We start from the raw sequence: 17,018 nt of genomic DNA, 5'->3' as shown, positions 1-17,018 counted from the left end.
ATTTCTGTGCTAGGTAATATTCTGATGCAACAGAGGAAATTTTTACCAGAGCTCTTCAGCACCGCTTGTGGCACGAGAAGATTTAATTTGAAGAATATGCAAATGACAGTGTTAATACACTGACAGACTTGGACTTTGTTGTGGTTGTGGTGAGCGGGTGTCCCAGCGGAGAACTATTCAGCACGTGTTCTCCCTCCCATTCTTTTTCTAACCCCGGCTAGAAAGCAGTGAGGTCTGTCCTGTTTTTATCCAGCTTGCAGGTAAAGGGTTACAGATTCTAGGAAGTATTAAATGCAAACTTTAAAGGATTTTATTTTCATCTGCAGTCACATGACAACTTAATACCCAATGACACTAACTACAGTGTCTCATTAAGAGGTCATGCAAACTCCCAAGCTAAACAAGGCATTCTTACATATTTAACATTCAAATGCAGGAGCCGAGCTAAGCCATGGAAGATTGTAATCAGAAAAAAGCAACACTTCCTGATCAGGACAAAAGCTACAGGTAGGAGAAGTTCTTGTTCCTTTAACTTTCAACACTGCTTTCAAGAGAAACTCTTTATAGAGCATGTTGTGCACTCTATTTCCTTTTTTTAGCTCTCAAAATAATCTAACACCTTTATCTGGAAAATATCAGTTCTCACCTGTTTCACCTTTTGTAAAATCAGCTTTGTTTATAGGCTCGGTTGGCTCAGCAGAAATCCAAATGAAATAATGCTCTTAAACGAAATGTAACTATAGAAAAACTAGTATTTTTAAAGATTTCTTAGCTACTGAAACTGTTGTGTTCGAGTATGTAAGGTAAAAGGGGAGTTAATGCGTCTGATGTCTGATTTAGAACTCTTCTGACTTTACTTATACCATGAATTGCACACTGTTTCACTCTGATCAAAGCATATTTTAATGGATGTGGCTTTCTCGCTGAACTTTCATGATTTCTGATTTCCCTTCCTGCAATTTGGTGCATTTAAGAGGAAAAAAAAGTCTTACAAAAGCAAATGAAAGGCAGATGGGGAGAGTATTTCAGTGTTCAAAAAAAGGAGAAAAAAATAAAAAAAAAATAAAAAAAATGGGGAGTAGAAGGACAGGCAGTCAGTTAATTGAGAATTTAAATTGTATGAAAGCATATCCATTAAGTGATAAAGTTTCATTGACAATTGCTGGCAATACTGCAGTTCATTTTTTTTGTTTTTGCTGAAGGATTCGTCCAGGATACAGCATTAGCACTCCATTCACAAAGATCTTCCTCTCATCCCAATTTTTCTCTAAACTTCACATGGGGCTGTACATACTCATCATTTTTATCCCTTTATAAGAATTTAGTTATAGACTACAAAACCTGCCATTTACCTGTAGTTGCAGAGCCTATATTTACTCCTTTAGATATCACCTCCTAGGGATTCTCACTGCATAAAAGGGGTAAGTGGTGTTTATAGTTTTACTCCTATGATAGCAGGGTGGTAATTGCAAGCAATGTAAGTTTTCTTCATTTTATTCTAGAAAACCTCTCTCTTTTTCTTTAGCACATAATGCTAGTATATACCAAAAAGAAGTGGAGAATAGCAATACCTACATCATCTTGCTACAGATAGATAAGCTCTCAACTTTCTTTGCTTTATTATTACCAGTACTTAAAATAAATCCAAGGAAGTTGGAGCTCCAACAGGTTTATCACTAGTTCTTAAAAAATAGTCGCTCAGTTCCAGGGTGGCCATCTAAACCTGTTGTGGGTCCAGCCTCAGACACCAACAAGTCTTTTACCAGCTATGGATACTTCTCACCTCCTAGCAGAGAAGGTCACTGTGCAGGTGGGGACGTAGAAAGAAATGACCATGCTTCAAAACAACTGTTCTAAATTTACTATAACTGACCTCTGCATTTAAATTATTTACATACATTTATTTATTTATTTATTCAGTAACTCTTGTAGATAAGGGGCTCATTTGGTAAACAAAATTTGAACATAAGGTAAACACACCAGATCCCAAATACACAGCCATTATTTTATACAAGCTTTCTCCTAAGGTGAATGTTGCACCCACCTGACATGCGGGAAGCAGCCTGCCAAGGCCAGACTCTTTCAGCAAATGTTTGTACACATTGGGTGGGTCATGAAAGCCAGCACTTAGGAGCTACATAAGCAAATCTGTTGAACATTGATTACACAAAATGCCTTTGTAGGGTGGAAGACACAAGAAATTCTAAAATCACTCTGAGCAAACAGATACTGAATGAGGGTGGGAAATAGCTCACTTCCAAAGAGAGGCATATAGAAGAGTTTACTCCAAGCACACTAGCAGTTCAGATGTCCATTATACCAAAAATTTGCAATCATTACAATAATTTACACTGTTTTCATAGAATCATAGAATCACTAAGGTTGGAAAAGACCTAAAAGATCATCCAGTCCGTTCACCTATTCCCAATAGCTCCTACTAAACCATGTCCCTCAACACAACATCCAGTCTTTCCTTGAACACCCCCAGGGTCGGTTTTGATTATTACCTTTATTTTCTGATGATATAACCCAACCTATTAGCTTGCTCTATCACTTCAACACAGAATCAAATGTAGTTTCGTTCACAGGAAGGACACAAAATCAAAGACTTCCTTCTTGTAGGAAAGAGATTCTTAGAAACCAAGATCCATGCAAATCCAAGAGAGAATTTTTCTATCTTTGGGAAAAAACAAGGAAACATAAAAATCAAAATGCTTCCATGAGTTTGGAATTGTTTTCTTTTAGCCCTAAAACCAGAGCTAAGCAAAATATTGATCAAAAGTTAACCCAGCTCTTCCAAAATGCTTGTAAATCTCTGGAAACCTGTATCAGATTTAAGGCTTATACTGAAAATCATCAATCTGATGATCTTATTGCAGCTCTAGGCAGGTGGGAAGACAGAGCAAAAGCTGAAAGTGAATGCAGCTGTGGCTTCCCTGAAAAGCCGGGTAGAAAGCGATCACCACGCAAAGGAAACATTTTTGAGTGCTAAGGCTCTTCATTAACCACATGGTTGCTTTTATCACATCTCTAGGACACACAAGCAAGTATTTGCTTTAAACCAAGGTGCTTGATATAGGCAAGAGTGTATCCTTGCCTTCCCATTGAGCAGAAAACAAAGTACAGGATCTGAGGCACATAAAATACCACAGTGAAGGAGACCTGGCAAGCGATAGAGAAGGTCTGTATGGTCTCTGTGTGGTGGCCTCGTGCAGAACAAGAAAGATGGGCAGGAGAGGGGAAGTGGCTGGGCATGGGACAGGGTGTCTGGTGCCCCAACCAGCAGGACAGCTCAGGGCAAGCAGGACCTGCACAGGAAACGAGGGTCTGCTTTGGCTCCATGCTGTTCTACCACCTCAGGAAAGCCTTCATTCACCTTTTGCAGGAAGGGGAGACCTTTTTCTGTATTTGCACAGTATCTAGTTAAACATAATCTCAGCCTTCTCAACATCTCACACAACCATCATTTCACAAGTGACTTAGTGGGGACAAGACTTGACACACACAACCCACTGAAAGGTGATGAGATGTCATCAGATAATAAATATTTGCTTGGAACTTAAAATTCCTCTTCCAAAACCTGTTCATCTGCCACCTGACAACAGAGTGTGCCTGATTCTTCCACCAAAAAAGCATAAGCAATGATGCACGGACATGGTTGGGTTTTGCAAAGCTACAGAGCACAGATTCCAGCAAACTGGATATATTGCTATGGAAAATGGGTACAAAAAGCGATGTAGATTTTCGTATTGAAAGTTTGATATCAAATGGACAAAATAACTTTTGGAAGAGAGGTCAAAAGGTATTACTGGAAAGGGGAGGAAAAACATCAATTTTTCCTTGACCTTTCCTCTAAGTCACTTTCACTTGGACATATGGAAGAACATTAAAATCTTATTAAGAGCTGAGTACATAGTTTGGAAACTAAACATTTAATCAGTTACAGCAGGAAGCAGGAAAAAAAAGACCTAAGATTTCTTTTTTGTGTGACGTTTTTGTCTGCAGTTTCTACAAAAGTTTATTTAACTTCCAATTCTTCACTTTAACCACAGATGTTGGCGGCAAAGCCACAGATGCTTTCTGGTTAGAAAAATATTTGTGGTCAAATAGTCTATTATTAATTCACATAAGTTATTTTTCCATTTGGGAAAGCAAAGAACAAGCCATCTCCTTGGGGCTTACTTTTTTTTGACATTACCAAATGGGCCTGGCTCCATTTTAAGTCATTCCCCAGCTATGAAAGAAAGCTGGGCATTGTTATTAAAAAGCAGTTAATTTTTGGATTTTACGTGAACAAGGCAAATGCCTTGTTATAGCAGACAGTCTGCCTTTGTGCAAGAGATGAGGAGCAAAGAGGAAAGTATCCCATGTGAGAGAGGAAACGTACTCCAAGTGACTGAAAAATTTTCAACCTGGAGTCCCCTCTGGGACCCTTTGCATGCTTACAGCAGTGGGAATAGTACCAAATCCTCATACACAGGCCAGGAGCAGAATACATGGCCTGGTGTAGGCTGTGCTGGTGCTGCCACAAATGTCTACTCTGATTTGAAGTCTCTGAGGGCTGCTTTAAGGAAGGAGCAGAGTGTCCCAGATGAGCTATATGGAACCATGTTCCCACAGATACAGGGATTTGCCAGGCAGTATGTCCCTTCCTTCTCTGAAAATCTATCCTCCCCCAGGATTTATTGCAATGGTTAAATTTATTGCAGTGGTTGTATTTACAGCTCTCACTTCCCCGTTCATCCCACAACTACTTGCAACACTTTTATTAGATTTGGGAGTGCCCAGCATTATCAACCTTATTCAGCACTTGAACCTTGTGCAACAGCGCAGGACACAGAAGAAGGGGCCCATGCACTGACACAGCAGCCTAATACTTTCTTCCCCTCCTCCTCCTGAAGCTTTCAGGTCTAGGCTGCAGCCACCCCAGGGCCAACCAGCAAATCTGTACTGCTCCACAGGACCCACCATCTTTTCTCCCCTAAAAAAAGTGTTAAGCAGCTCTTACATTTCTTAAAGCATTCAAGCCTGACTGTGATCTTGTCGAGGTGATTTTAAAACTGTTTTTTTCTGAGGAGCTACTCTTCTGATCTGCTCACAGTGAAAGTATTCTTCTGATCTACCTGCAGTAAAACAAGCATAAGGCTTTGGCAGTGTCAGATTTTTGAAGCAAGCTAGCAGCCCTGTTCACTTAGAGAACAGTGGAAAAAAACTTTCCGCTTTCAGAAACCTGAATAAAGCTTTGTTAAGGGCCTTTCAGTCTCTATTTTTGGCTTGGGTGTGGCATGGAAAAAACAATATTTACCATCTCAGTAGCTGTGTCCTTTGTGTATTTGTTTTCATATTCCCTTTCCCCATGTGAATTCAGCAGATGTTGCAGGGCTTGATATCAGCCCTGTACTTCTGTTATCTAAATGCGTGCACGTCTCCACTGAACGGCCCACATCTGTGCAGCAAAGATACAGATTCAACTGCCAGACAACATAATGAAGAAAAATACCGTAAGATTTCATTTGCAATGTAAATGAAACAGAAGCAACAGTGATCAGCCCTAAACTGAAGGCCTCCGGGGGCCTGAGAAGTTACAACCATGTACAACGTCCCATTTCTGTCCTAAACATCCCTTTTTAAATTAAAATCACTTGCGAAAGTATTCCATTGCTTTGGATGAATATGCTCAGATTGCTAAAGGCTACTCCGTATTTACAGATATACATTAAAAACTAATGCTTAGTGCAATTATCCAATTCATTACCTGCCATAAAAACATTTCCATCCACTCACGTATAAACAAACAGATTTGCTGATGCACAGATGATCAAAAAGCTCAAACACCACTTAAGAAAACAGCAGACAAAGAGTGTGAGCTAGGGAAAGGAAAACTGGCTGCTTTCATGCCAGTACCATCACCAATATTAATCAGCCTGAACAGTTAGTTCTTTTTCACTTCTCTGCCATCCTTCCACAATAAAGCCTTACTGGAGAGCGACTGAGCCTTTTTAGCTCAGTACACATGCTGATATCCACATCTTGCTAGTGACAAAGACCAGGTTTGGGAAGCAAGGAGGTAAATCAGCCCTATGCTCTGGACAAGAAGCAGAATTTGAAATCAAGTCTTCTGAATTCTCTGAGAGCCGAATCTGTCTCCAGAGACTAACAATTTAAATTGTAGCACACTGACAATAAATCTCCTGTCATGAGGGAATATGTCAAATCGGCTGGTAAATAAGTTATTACATACAGGCAGAAGACATTTGCTTTATGACAGAGCTACCTGAGACACACTGTACCCAGCCTCAGATAAACTCTCTGGAATAAGGAGTCTTGCTGAAAATGCAGTGTGCTGTTAGCTTTAAGTATTCAGCTGCAAGTGCAGTCCAACAAGTCAGTCTTAACTACGCAATCTACACTGATAATGTTGGTGAATTCAACCCATTTTTTTGCCCAGAATTATACAAAAAAGGAAGAAAGAAATTAAAAATGGAAGAATTACTTTACTGACCCAATTCCAAAAAATACAAAGTCTGTCAGTGAAATTAATACTTTTCTATAGCTTTCAAGTATTGTTCAACTTGAGACTGAAACAGGTAGTGAATGCAATCAGGATAATCCATAATTCAATAATACTGTAGAAATTCATCTGTATTTCATTCACTTTTTTTTTTTTTTTTATCTTTGTCTCATTAGTGCCTCTTTAATACAATGGTCAACACTTTGGACCTGCCTTGTGCTGAGAAATATTTACTGTAATTACAACATAAAACTCTTATTCACAATCAATCTGATCATTCCCTTAGCCACGCATCATCACTCAATGCCTGCCAAGGAAATTGGTTGAAAATAATTAAGTGGAAAAATTATTTAAAAGAAAAGTAAAAACCCTTTGAGTGAAAAAGAATTCATGTAAGAGAAAAAAGATGCATTCCATGAAAGGGTCTTTATTAAGTTATTGCATCAGAGGCTTTTCCTGAAGATTACTAGGTGCGACTTCAGCAGTTGTAGTGTTTTCTGTATCTTTCTATTTTAAAAGTTTTGTTATCCACTTTCACAGTGATTTGTAACTATAGCCTAAACAATCCTCTGCTCTTCTGCTCTCTGCCGGTTGTTCTTTATGTGAAGTGAAATGCTGAGGAACAATAAGGTGAAAAAATTCACCCTTGTATGTAGGAGTAGTTCCATGTAGGGTGAGCAGACCAAGGAAAGAAACTGGGAAAAAACAAACAAACAAACAAACAAGGAAAAGATATACATCAGATACATGAATATCTTTGAGCCCATGGCTGATACAAATGTATCCTGATGAGGAAAAAAAAAAAAGAAAGAAAAAAAAAAAAAAGATTTATATGGTTTGCATTCTTTCAGAATAATTCCTATTTTCCGTCTATGTATTTGATACCTCTTAAACATTCCCATATCTGAATGGGTCTGAGCAGTTTCACTTACAAGCTGCAAAATAACCTCACAGCCCTACCATTCACTAAAATACCACGTTCTAAACATCTAAACATCTGGTACTCCTACATTCTAGTACTGGCAGTCATCTGAATGGTGGACTGCCAGTATTTAACACAATCCTTCTGCTCACTGAACAAGCCAACTCTGGAATTACAGCACACTAAATTCATGGAGGAAAGGATCTTCTTCAGTCCAGCCTTATTATTTAGCTAGACTTCATCTTTTGATCCAACTAAACACCAGAAAGGATAATAAATCACAATTAAAATGATTGATTTTACCACTATTTTCATGCAGAATACTTGAATAAGGAGAGTTTGAGTTCTTTTTTGTTTGTTTGTTTTTGTTGTTAAGAGGAGCAAAGAATTTTTGCCACTTTGTTGTTTGCATCAAGGCATTCTCCAGGCTTTAAATTCTTCCACTCCATTCTTCTGCATATGCCTTATTCTAGTGTCCTATGCAAAGTCTTCCAATTCTCAGACCTACTAGCTTGCCTTTCCTTTAGTTGTTAACTCATGGTCCTCTCTTTCAAACTTGACAATTAAAAATACATTTTGGATGAGCAATAAAATTATAGCACTTGATTTGAGGGTCAAACCTACTCCTCTGTGTAGGATTCACTTCAGGATAGAAGTAACAAACCAAGGTTGTAACTCTAGCAAGCTCCAGCTATTTTTAAACAGGTTTCAGTGTCTTCTCTGTTTCTGACTTTCTGTTTACATTCCAGTCTGAAGATACTGTTGTGAGATTTTCCCAAAAGATTTTCCAGTCTGCCAGCCACACAAAATGGCATGTTTTTCTGTATCTAAGTTAATTTCCTTTCAAACAATGAAACCAACAAAAATGCTTTTACCTATAGCTTTTAAGGAGCTACAGTTCCATATCTTCCCCAAAAACTGTCAAACTGCCTTGGTCTGTTAAGCTGCCAAACCTGTTAAATTGCCTTTGTCTCACAATTCTGAGCCTGTAAATCATTGTTTCTCCTAATCTTATGAAATTTTCTCCATTTTCTGTATCATTTCAGCTTAATGCAAAAAGGCAAATCTTCAAAAAATCATTTCATAAGGCCAGTATCTGGGATGAGCCCCAGAAGCACGGCTCATTGCCAATCTGCAGTTTGCATTGCTGTAACAGCTGCATTAAATGAGCATTTGTTTAGCACAAAGTAAACCTGACGGGAACTTCTGTAAAGTCCGTTTAGTGCAGATAATCCAGTAGTGGTATGCTCCCTGCTACAGGGCATGCATTGTTCATTATCATGCTGTGAATGAGCCTAGATTTGTATGTTGTACTCTTGACATGAAACTACATTAATCGTAGACTGAGATTTCTTTGTTTAGTAAAACAGACCGTTTCTGACCTGTTACTGTATCTCACATTCCTATAGCCCACAATAGACTTCTGTCCACAGGGCTCACTGCACAGTGCAGCGTTAATGCAGTTCAATAGCTCACCTAAAAACCCACACAAAATTCCAAACTCAACAACTGAGTCATAGAATCATAGAATCATAGAATCACTAAGGTTGGAAAAGACCTAAAAGATCACCCAGTCCAACCGTTCACCTATTCCCAATAGCTCCCACTAAACCAAGTCCATAAAGAGCCACCTGTTTTCTAGGTTTGGCCAGAAGCTTCACAGTTTGTGCGAGACTCTATTATTAACATGCAGGATTTGTTCTTTATTGTGGTTGCTTTGGCTTTCTTCATCTCCATGGTATCCCTGGTAAGAAGCATAATATCTGAAGATATCATAAGAAAGCCCTTTGTTCTCCAAAAGATATACAGAGTTTCTGGAATAAGGCTGCTGGAAACTTCGCAATAGAAACTGGTGGGTAAATATACTACCTCTCAGAGAAAGCTGGGTTGCCTTTCCCTGACAAATGGGAAGATTAACTCCATCAAGCCCAGCACGTTCAAGAGTCCTCCATCCTCAAACCTTCCTCATCACGTATCTCTTGCACTCCATTTGACAGAAGGGAAATTAAGCTTAAATTGTTGAAGACCTCATTCATTTATGCCAAGAAAATCCCACACAGTTTGAAATTAATTGATAACACAGAAATCCCCTCCCACCTGCCACATGGAGCCCAGTCTCCAAAAATCTGCAATATCTCTGTAGAGCGGTATGTGAAACAAACCTGTTTGCAGAACTACCTTCACCCTCCTCCCATGCCATCTTCCCACACAGAGAAACATTTCACTACTTTTCTCTCATGTGAAAAATAACACGCTCACATAAAAAACAAAGGCAAGATCATCATAACTCCTGGAAAAGCCTGATTTTAAAAAATAATTTCTTCTCTTAGTCAATACATTTTCCTCCAAGTAAAAAAAAACAGTGTTTTTACTCCAACAAAAAGCAACACAAACAAGAGGTAGCACTTGAGTCAATGAACTCTTATGAAAGGCCTGCTAACAAAGGTATGCTTGAGCTTTCTTCTTTCTCCGGACATTTCTGTTGCTTTCTAGGAGGCCTGAAGATCTCTTTGCAGAAGTACAGATTGCAACTGATGGCCACAAAACTTTCCATGTATGGCCTTCTCTAAAGCAGTCAGGTGAGCTGCCCAAAGGCCATTCTCTGAGGAGTCATTCATGGGACACAATCACCCAACTCCTACTGCACCTAGGGCTAGGGCCTCTCCCCACCCATAGTGTTCAAGGAAGCAGGTTGCACTATTGCCATACAGAGTTTCCCCTTATAAAGAGGCTATAGGTACTTTGCAGATCACCTCATCAACAAGAGAGATGCCTACATGTTTTGTTTTTTTTTTTTACACTATTTCCTTGTTTGTGTTACAGCAGCATCTGCAGGCACCATAAGTGATAAGGCCACCTTACTTCAGCTGTCACCTATAGGATATGTTCTTACTAAATATTTACAGGTTAAAGAAAAAGGTCTAGAGGCCAGACTTGACCCAGATTTCATACCAGAGCACTGGCCTGTTTTAGGGGCAGTACAGAAAAACACCCAGCCCAAGCTTCTCTAACAGTATGGATTATGTCACTCTGAAAAGTTAAAGCTCTGATCTTTAATCTCTTTGGATTTAGGAGGCTCTTAACCATGAGTACTTGAAATCCCAAGCTACAGGTAACTTCAGGAAGTTATCGAATAAGGTGCACCCATGTATCTGAGGTGCCTAACCAGCACAGCAAGGTCATTGCAAATTGTTTGGCTGCACAGCAGATCTCCCTCTGGGAGAACCAAACATTGCAGCAGGGGCAACAGGGAGTCCAGAGCAGGACCTCATGTAGGCTGCCAGATATTAGTCAGACCTCTTAATCACAAAGGCATTCTCATTGAGTGTTGCTCCACCCTATATATAACAGCTAATTACCCCAGTATTAATGCTTGCCACCTGTTTCCTTCTCTTTAGAGAAGGAAAGTTGCCTTAGGCTTTGCCCAGGGAAGCACATTTTCCCTAAGCCTGAGTCCCCCAATTTCCACATTTCTTTCATGTCAGTATAACTTTCTAGTACCAAAAAAAAACAATCAACAAAAATATAAATATATTATCAGGGATCTTTCAAAGTAGTTTGAGTAACCAAGCTTTGTTTCTTTTGTAAAACACTACCTGCAGCCTGCTCTTTCCCAGAGGCAATCATAATGATGGGTTTCCACTCCCTTTCTTCTCTGGTTTTAAGACAATGTCAAAACAGTGCCTGTGTTACAAATTAAACAGCAGATTGTTTTGCAAACTCCCTTGTTGTTTTCTCACTATCAATTTCCACCTGAATAAGGAGAGGTCTTTGAGGAAGAAAGAGAGAAAGTAGTGAAGTGCTGCCTCTACATCCTCTCACCTCTCATGGAAAAACCTTCTGCAGCTGCTGGTGGCCATCAGGGATTGTACCCAGGGGAGATCACTCAGGCACCCTCATGCCAGCTTCTTACCATGGTGCAATGGTTTCAGTACGTGTGGAGGCTTCTACTTCACAGGTCCTTCTCATCTCATGACTTCAGAGTAAGCCACAGAAAAGTGTTGCCTTATTTTTTTTCTGATTTTTTTCCCCCACCAGTGGGTACTTTTATTCATTGCAAATTTTACTTTTACTTATTTTCCTTTTTCACACATACAGCAGAGCTGAAAGAAATTTGTGAGGGCTGTCTCATGGCAGCAGTTCAGCACTGCAGAAATTTAGCTGAGACAGGAAGCTACACTGCAAGTCTTCTCATGTCACTTTTGGTGTAGAAAGCTTTGTCACATAGAAAATTTAAAAATATAGACTGACAGATTTAAAGAATTTCAAGAGATAAGAACTCAGCATAGTGTGAAAAAACCCTTATTTTTCTAATAGACAAAAATATCATATTTCTTCAGACTCTTTTTTCACCTCTTCACAATGAGCTGTGTAGACTGACACTTCATCAGACAGCAGGAGGGTTAGGAAAGAACTTTGCTACATTTTTATGCAGATTTTCCATTCCATCCTAGCAGAAACTAATTCTGGTGTTATTCTGACATGAACTTCACCATCTTTTCTTACCAGCACCTTCTCCAAGCCAGCACAGAAATTCATGTTTGAAAATCAGGCAGCCTGACAAGGAGCACAAAAATTAAGGGACCAGACAGCCTTCCAACTTGCTTCAGCAAACCCATTGCTAAGAGCAGCTCATGGCAAAAGTGATGAAGGCGTACTACACACAGCTCTAACCAAAACATGATGATATGTTGGCAGAGTTCAGCTGAAGAAATTTTCTACATAAGAATGATGTGCTGATTTAAATTGGTTTATGCTGATTAATTTACTCTTGCTTCAAAACGGTGCCACTTCTGTGGGCAAACAAAGCTTCAGTCTTAAATAGATGCTTGAACTGTCGTTCTCATAGGATTCATTCAAATTAAGGAATAGGTTGCAAGAACAGATATTTTTGTGATTCAAAAAGTATTATGTGTTTCACAGACTTGGAACCCTGAACCATTATTCCATGATCTTATCCAAATGTTGATGTCGTCAATGAATTTTAAAGCAGCTTCTAATTAAGATAAATAAGGAAAACAGATGCTGCTGAAGAAATGCCCAGTAAGGATTTCTATTTCAAGACAGAACTCCTTTAAACACATAAGCAATTCTGCAAACTGTGGGATGTGATACACACAACTAAGTGATAGGCATTTAGTGAGACTTTGTGCCATTTTATAAGTCACTGAGCACTCAGCACAAAGGTGATGATATAAAATATAGAAGAATGGGCCCGTAGCCTCCACTTCTTCTAATTAAAAATAGACATAAATTTCATAAATCATAGCCAGTAGCATTTTCTCTCCAGGCTACAACAGCATTTGTTTTCCTTTAAAGAGTTTCATCTGCCCAAACCAAAAAAAAAGAAGGAAAAAAAAAAAAAAAAAAAAAAAAAAAAAAACCACCATATTTAGTTTTCTTCACTCAGAGGAAAATACACACAAGATACCCATTCAAGCAGTTTCGGTATTTAAGCTCCTACAGTCAATGGTGCTGTAATACAAGTCTCAACAGGGCCACAATGTGACCTTAAGAAAGTTAAATGGTATCACTGTGGAATTCTGTAGCAGAATAGAAGTAAAATTAGGTCAGCCTAATTGAATTGCAGTAGTTTGAAAAACACCTTTGCTACCCACTTTGAAAGGGAGACCACACCAGGGAAATGTTTTAGAATCTTCATCCTTCTTCTTTCCAGCTTTGCTTGGAGAATTCACTGCTGGTGGACCCTCCTGGGCTTTTATTTGGCTGGAGGATGAAAATATTGCTATAATTAATGATAACATTTGCAAATGGACCTGAAGTTACCTTCAACAGCATTTTATCTGCCTTTCAAGCTGTTATGTGCACATTAGGTTTTATCAAGACCACCTAGATTTCTCACCCAGGAGAACAACTTTCCTGCAGGCTTGTCCTGGTCTGTTTTATGCAGCATTCTGACTACACAGAAAGCAGGAGAAGAGGGCAGAGCTTTCAACTGCAATGGCCTTTTCTGGCCTTTGGGGACAGCTTGTCTTTCTATCTGGAGGAGTGTGTGCTTAAAAAAAAATGAGAAAAACTAACTTTGGTCATGTAGGGCTTTCCACACAATCACCACAGGAATAAGGAATACAAATAAACACATAACAAAAGTGATCAGAAAAGTTTCCACTCAAGCCTGTGCTTAAGAACAATGAACATTTAAAATGTCAGCTGAAGAGCCTCTACTGCGCATCGGGTCATCCCTCAGCTACATGTGTGATACTGATACAACTGGGAGCTGCAGCAAACAAGTCACACACTGAAGTTTGGGCCTTACAGGCTGCATGTTACCCAAATGTATGAATGATTGCTGAGCACATAGGGTTGCTTTCAACCACAAATTTACACAGTAACAGTTATCTCAAATACTGCTCCAGAAGAGCCGCGTGTAGCTCAGAATATTTTGCTATGACAGCTGCTTATACAGGAAATACCATTCCTCAAGGTTTCCCAATTTTCTTAGCCTTCAGCACAGTATGTTCCTTACCTCTATTAGTACAATCTTTATTACTAAGCCATTTATATAAGCTAGTTTCTGACTGAATCTCTAATCTTCTAACTGACAGGATTATAGATATCATGTTATATGATATTACTTAAGGGATTTTTCTACTTATAGAGTCAGTTTGCAATCTTCTCTCTGTCTAAATTATAGCCCAGGATTTAATGTCATCCATTTCTACGTCCTGAAAAATGTGAATAGAGGGAAATTCCATTTCTACGAGGGGTTCCCCATTGCTCTTTGCAGAGCCTATGACAGTACATTGCCATTTCAGAAACCTTTGTAATTTCTGTAGCTAAATTAGATGCTGCTTCATCATCACTGCCTGAAAATAGACTGGGAGATGACCGGGTGTCTGGGAATGCTGCTTACAAAAAGCCAGGTTCTAAGAGAGATAGCTGCAACCCAGATAAAAGCTGCTGAGACTAGCTGATCACATGGGCATATTTGCATCCAACAGAGCATGCTACATCAGTGGCACTGGACAATGATAATGAAGAAGCAGCAAGAGAAGCAAAACGCTCACAGTGTACCTACCTACCCTTCTTGCTCACCAGTAAAATCCACAGTTTGTTGTAATAACACTGTGAACAGAAAAAGATCCATAGCAAATCTGCAGAGAGGAGCTGAAGATCCATGGCAGAACATGCGGCTTGTTAAGCTGCCATAAGTTTCAGTTCAATTCATACCTGCTGTGAACTCCTTTAAAAAGAAATACAAGAAACACATCATCTTCCACCTTTCCCTACTCTGAAAACAGCCTTATCCAATAACGAGATGAGGCCAACAGCAGAGAAGATGATTTACTTTATCAGTCATCCCTGTGTAATATCTCAGAGCATGCAACACAGCCTTTACAAACAGTTGTGCTGATGAAATTGGGCTGACAATTTTACACAATAGTTGTGTTGCTGCCAGGTATAGCATTAACATTAACTTAAGAAATAGCTCGTGTCTTTTGGTTAGAGATGTTATATATAGATGAGAAAGATAAAATATTTATTCTACAGTTAGATGAAAAAATGCACTTTTATAACAAAGTCATAGCATCCAAGTCGCCTGGTGTTCGACATTCTTTGTGAACTTTCCCCAGAATTACTTGGGAAAGCAATTACTTGGTGTCTGCCCAGTACAGTCGTGTGTTTGAATGGAGCAGTGAAGTTGCATTTTTTGACTGGAACTTGTTATGAATGTTCTTGTTTTGACAAGAGTGTTTAAAAGCCAAGGACTGTGGATCTTTTCAAAGTATGAGAATGTCAGAGAAAGGAAAAGAGGTTGAGGATTTGCCTCATTATGTTGTGCAGCAGATTGCACTCAACACTCACTCTGAATCCTAAGTTCCATATAAATATTCATAAATGCATTCATCACAGGTCTAGTAACATTATTCTGAAACTTAGAGACCCAATTCTTGAATCCCAGACAGGCCTTGTCAATTTAACCAAGAAAGAAAAAGAAAAAGCAACTTGAACTGATGGTGCTAGGACAACCATACAGGGTTTGGGTAATCACAGCAGAGTGCATGGCATTCTGCTCCTGTGGCTTACAGGCACTCTCACACCTGTAGTCAACACAGGGAAAAAAGGGCAACATTCAACCATTTTTCACTCTTTTGGGGTTTATTGTTCAGTATTTGAATAAAGCACCATTGTTTTCCAAATATATTTGCCAGGAGATTAACTCAGCCCCTCAGAAACTTCTACACTAACCAAAATACCAATCATACATAAGTTCAAATAATGCTCTGAATAACTATTTCTTCTTAAAAAAAAAAAATTAAATTAAAGCTGTATACGTTGTCCAAAATTCTCTCTGTGCCTAGACAGAGGCAATGAAAACATACACTTCACTGTAGACTAAAGGGATAATACATAATCCCTTTATATAATTTAGAGTTATATAATACAAATACCAGGGAACATTTGATCAGATCAAAAAGGGGACTAATTATAAATAGAGCAAATAAAATTATTCTTCTGGCATAACTAGACCAGGCAATTTATTGCTGAGAGAAAGAATACAGTAAGGTTTCCATGAAAAACAATGCTTTGTAATGTTACAACTGTGAATAATATGAAACCAGACATAAGTTTTAAGAAGTTAAAAGTTTTAGAAGATTTTTCTAAGTCAAGAGACAAAAGCCATGTTGGATGGATGTAAATGTTGTACAATAGCAGTTCCCTGACAGGCACTTTCACTACTTCTAAGGGATCTGATGCTCAATACAGGTCTGAGCCTGAGTCTGATCAAGCTTGACAATTTCTGTGTCTCTTCACACACAATAAAAGAAAAAACAAACAAACAACACAGTCAGATATTCCTGATGATCCATTGCAAGGACAAGTAAAGCTTTTCTGTTTGTTTAGCAAAGTGGCAGGATACATCTATTTCATTGCCTTTAATATTATATTTAAATTTCCACTGTCTGTGCTTTCCCCTAGAGTACTCTGTAGGAGTTGTTGCTTTTGTTGAGCAGAACTCAGGTGGAACTAAGATGGAGACTCTTCCAACCTGCTGCTCCTTTGCAGCTCTGAGCCAGGTGTCCAAAGAACAAGGATTTGCTGCAGTCACTGACTTGCCACCTGCCTGAGGCATTCAACTGCATCTAGAACAATGATGCTGGAAAGTACTCATGAGTAAATACACAATAACATTTCTGTGTTTATAGCATCTGTGAAAGGTGTGGAGAAGGCTATTTCTCTACTGCTTGTTTCCAGAGCAAGTCAAACCCATTAATTAAATTCATGCTCTTGTCCTGTTTCAAAAGGAAAAACAGAGCTGATTTATGGGCACTGACAGCTGCAGGAACCAGGAGCTTGTTTAGCTCTCACCACCCCTAATTAATTTTTAAGCATCTGGGCAAGTTGGTTTCTGATCAAATGAGAAGTTGAATGTCCTCAACTTCTACAAAGAAAGACAAAGGAAGATGCTCCATCCAGTGCACTGTCTGTCAGGTTGTCATGGTTTCTCAGTGCTGGCTGAATACTGTCTGCAGGAATTGGGTACCTGAACATCTCTGTTCCCAAGCAGCTTGTAGGATGAAGCTCTGAAAGGTCTCACTCATGTCTCTTTGCTTGCCTATT

General features: G+C 39.1%; 1 protein-coding gene across 3 annotated transcripts in view; it reads left to right on the top strand.

Moving 5' to 3' along the window:
* The window catches only part of C4H4orf19 (chromosome 4 C4orf19 homolog), a 44,123-nt gene continuing 27,105 nt past the window's right edge, over positions 1-17,018 (top strand). For 2 of the 3 annotated variants that reach the window (XM_048942947.1, XM_048942945.1), the window contains exons 1-2: positions 164-260; positions 437-507. The gene's annotated coding sequence lies outside the window, so the exon portion shown is untranslated. Of the gene's footprint in view, positions 14-163; positions 261-436; positions 508-17,018 lie in introns of those variants that run through there. The other variant, XM_048942946.1, reaches the window with a different exon arrangement.

Source organism: Lagopus muta, chromosome 4, assembly GCF_023343835.1.
Source record: "Lagopus muta isolate bLagMut1 chromosome 4, bLagMut1 primary, whole genome shotgun sequence".
In the NCBI taxonomy this organism is placed as follows: domain Eukaryota; kingdom Metazoa; phylum Chordata; class Aves; order Galliformes; family Phasianidae; genus Lagopus; species Lagopus muta.
Note: the sequence above shows the minus strand (reverse complement) of the source record. Positions and strands in the feature narration are given on the sequence as shown.